The sequence below is a fragment of the Bos grunniens genome, chromosome 1, assembly GCF_055505025.1.
Source record: "Bos grunniens cultivar Pamir isolate PY7600 chromosome 1, Bosgru_T2T1.0, whole genome shotgun sequence".
Taxonomy (NCBI): Eukaryota; Metazoa; Chordata; class Mammalia; order Artiodactyla; family Bovidae; genus Bos; species Bos grunniens.
In genome coordinates this window covers 126204901-126208794 of record NC_141165.1, presented here as the reverse complement: position 1 = coordinate 126208794, position 3894 = coordinate 126204901, and the positions used below count along the sequence as shown (strand labels likewise).

The following is a 3894-nucleotide window of genomic DNA, read 5'->3' as shown; positions in this document are numbered from 1 at the left end:
ACATTGCAAGCAGATTCTTTACTATTTGAGCCACCAAGGAAGCCCAATAATAATAATAATAAATTAAAACTGAACAAGGTACAATGACTACTTTCTTACCATGAGCAAGCTCTAAAGAGTCTTTTATTGTCCTCATTTGATTCTTCCTTTATTACCACGGTATTCTCACCCTCAATCCCCCTGCTTTCTGAATATGATGGCTAATTTTATGTGTCAACATGGCTGGTCCACAGTGCCTGGATATTTGGTCAAATTTTTATTTTGCATATTTCTGTGAAGGTGTTTTTTGGATGAGGTTAAAATGTAAATTGGTGGACATCCAGTAAAGCAGATTACCCTCCATAATGTGGGTAGGTGAGTGAGTGACTGAGTGACATCGCTCAGTCGTGTCCAACTCTTTGCGACCCCATGGACTGTAGCCTACCACGCTCCTCTGTCCATGGGATTTTCCAGGCAAGGGTACTTGAGTGGGTTGTCATTTCCTTCTCCAGAGGATCTTCCAAACCCAGGGATTGAACCCGGGTCTTCCGCATTATAAGCGGACGCTTTACCGTCTGAGCTACCAGGGAAGTTCCTTGGCCTCATCTAATTTGCTGAAGGCTTTAAAAGAACAAAAACCAACCTACCTAAGCAAGAAGAAATTCTGCCTGGAGACAACCTTCAGACTTGAACTTCCATGCTGACTCATCCCAGGTCTTTGGAGTCAACCTACTCTGATGATTCTGGATCTGTCAGCCTCCATAAGCACATGAGTCAATTCCATAAAACAAATCTCTGTATATGTACATGTGTTATTGATTCTGTTTCCCTGCAGAACCTTGATTAACACACTGAACCAACCACTCTGCAACTTCCCATTTTGGATTGTTAACTCCATGAAGGAAAGCTTCAGGTCAGTTACTGACATATCTCAAGTGCCAAAAATATGCCTGGTACATAGTAGTTAGATAATGTATTGATAGAATCATTGAATAATAAAAATCTCTAAAATGTATACTTTGGTGCCTGAGGTTTGCATCTCTCAGGAATGTGGAATGATGAGAGAGACAGGCAAACAGAGATAAAAAAAAAAGAGAGAGGGAGACAAAAATGCACATAGAAAATGAGAGGCAATACCAGATAAGCCAAGATCTTATGAGTCTAAGAAACAATCAAGTAGAAGCTGTTGAATTTTGCCTAGGGTTACCGCTGCTCTCTGTTAAACTGAAACAAAATAGAAAGGAAACTAACATCATACCTCTTATTAATGGACTTTCATGAACACATTTCATCTCAATTTATATTTCATGGCATCCAGGTGCTAAGTGCAGTTTCAAACCTACTCTACCCTCCCATAAATTATACAGTAAATCATCACTTGGTAATGGGCACTTTATTTTTCATGCTGATTTCCTTAAGTGTTCTGCTCTGAGGTCTCTCAGTCATGGCCATATGCTTTTCTTTTCTTTCACATATTTGAATATAGAGCCATACTGATAGTTCCAAGCTCTTTTTTTTTTTTTTTTTTCCTACCTTTTCTTATGAACCCTGGGTTATTCAAAATTGTTCTTTCAGATCAAGAACAGAGTGAAAATCTTTCACAGAAAACCAACATGTAGAAAACTCTTTTTTTTTTCCTTTTATCACTCCTGCTAAGATTCATTTGAAAAAGATTTTTCTGAAAAGATAAAAGAAAGTATGACAACTCTTGAATCAAAAATGCCTTGAAAAGTAGAAACATAGCTCAAGAAAATGTGTTTTAGTGTTTAAGAATTTTGACACATTAAAATATGTGTTATTTTATTTGTTTGCTTTGCTTAACTGTTTTTGCTCTTTTATTAGGATGTAGTATACTGGGTGTCTGATACTGGATGGGAGATAAATCATGTTTCACAAATAGGTATCATTTAAAGTTGTACTGTTATAGACTGATAAACTGTTTTTTTTTTTTCCTTCATCTTTCTCAGAAATATTCTTCACAATAGTTCATTAGCATTGTGACAACCAGACCTTCAGGCAACCTCAGGCTGCTGTCTGGGCAAACGTTTCTCCATGCTGCTAATTCCATGTACTACTCTCTGGCCGGTTCCCAGCTGTCCAATTTCTCTTGCATCAAACAGATTCCATTTTTCAAAGTTTCCTAACATTCTTCTGAACAGGTTTTTAAGAGTAAATGTTTTCCACCTTAAATTTTGGTGCCTAATTCTCAAACATCTGGCTCTAATTGCCAGTTATTATAGGTTATTATGACTTGAATTGTGGAAGACAGAAGAATTATTATACCTTATTCAGTACAGATTTCTATAAGATGTGTTTTCTTTATATATTTTCCTTTTTAATTATTTATAACATTAAATGCAAAATTAAAATCATTTTCATGAGTTATTTATACAAATGTAAAAAGAAATGTTCTCTTCAAAGAAGATGTATGGATGGCCAAGAGGAACATAAAAAGATGCTCAACATCACTAATTATTAGAGAAATACAGATCAAAACTATATAATGAGGTATTACCCACACTGGTCAGAATGGCCATCATCAGAAGACCTACAAATAATAAATCCTGGAGAGCATGTAGAGAAAAGGGAACCCCCTTTCATTGTTGGTGGGAATGAAATTGGTAGAGCCAATATGGAGAACAGATTAGAGATTGCTTAAAAAACTAAAAATGGAACTACCCTATAACACAACAATCACACTTCTGGGCATATATCCTGAGAAAACCATAATTCAAAAAGGTATATGCACCACAATATTCATTGCAGCTCTATTTATGATAACCAGGACATGGAAGCAACCTAAAAGTCTATTGAAAGATGAGTAGATAAAGAAGATGTGGTACGTATATACAATGGAATATTGGTGGTGGTTGGTGGTTTAATCACTAAGTCGTGGCTCACTCTTGTGACCATTCTTCCCAGGCAAGAATGCTGGAGTGGGTTACCATTTCCTTTTCCAGAGGGAGCTTCCCAACTTAGGATCGAACCCACCTTTCCTGCATTACTGGTAGCATTGTAGGCAGATTCTTTACCACTGAGCCAAAAGGGATTCCCACAATGGAATACTGCTCAGTCACAAAAAGGAATGGAACTGGGTTATTTGTAGAGATGTGAGTGGACCCATAGTCTGTCATACAGAGTGAAGTAAGTCAGAAAGAAAAAAAAACAAATGTAATATATTAATTGAACTGTGGTGTTGGAGAAGACTCTTGAGAGTCCCTTGGACTGCAAGGAGATCCAACCAGTCCATTCTAAAGGAGATCAGTCCTGGGTGTTCATTGGGAGGACTGATGCTAAAGCTGAAACTCCAATACTTTGGCCACCTCATGTGAAGAGTTGACTCATTGGAAAAGACTCTGATGCTGGGAGGGATTGGGGGCAGGAAGAGAAGGGGATGACAGAGGAAGAGATGGCTGGATGGCATCACCGACTCACTGGACATGAGTTTGAGTGAACTCCGGGAGTTGGTGATGGGCAGGGAGGCCTGGTGTCCTGTGATTCGTGGGGTCGCAAAGAGTCAGACACAACTGAGCGACTGAACTGAACTGAACTGAATATATTAGTGCATATATGTGGAAACTAGAAAAATGGTACAGCTTTGCACAGTGGCAGTATCATAGCCAATAAGGTTTATCTGGGGCACAATTATTGCTAATAGAAAAATGGTACAAATGAACCTATTTGCAGGGCAGGAATAGAAACACAGACATAGAGAATGGACATGCGGGCATGGGAGGAGGAAGGGCAGATGAACTGGGAGATTGGACTGATCTATATGAACTACTGTGTGTAAACCAGATAGTGGGAACTTACTGTAAAGTCCGTGGGGCTCAGCTCGGTGCTCTGTGATGACCTAGATGGGTGGGATGAGTAGTGGATGTGAGGGAAATACAAAAGGAGGATATATATTTATGG

General features: G+C 38.6%; 1 pseudogene; it reads left to right on the top strand.

The window, feature by feature from the left end:
* The first annotated feature begins 3573 nt into the window (after positions 1 to 3573).
* On the top strand, positions 3574 to 3657 carry LOC147380196 (U4 spliceosomal RNA; annotated as a pseudogene).
* Positions 3658 to 3894: the final 237 nt, after the last annotated feature.